Raw genomic sequence first — 278 nt, forward strand, 5'->3', positions numbered from 1 at the left:
CATATATTAGTGTCTCTTACTGCGCCAATAGAGCATATTTTATACCGTTCTATCACATAATATATCAGTGTCTCTTACAGCGCCCATAAAGGAAACTTTATACCTTTCTGCCACATAATATATCAGTGTGTCCTACTGCGCCAATAGAGGAAACATTATACCGTTCTATCACATGACATACCATTGTCTAAATATTGCGCCAATAGAGGAAACGTTATACCGTTATATCACAAAATATATCAGTGTCTCTTACTGCGCCAATAGAGGAAACTTTATAG

Source organism: Mizuhopecten yessoensis, unplaced genomic scaffold (assembly GCF_002113885.1).
Source record: "Mizuhopecten yessoensis strain PY_sf001 unplaced genomic scaffold, ASM211388v2 scaffold9499, whole genome shotgun sequence".
NCBI lineage: Eukaryota > Metazoa > Mollusca > Bivalvia > Pectinida > Pectinidae > Mizuhopecten > Mizuhopecten yessoensis.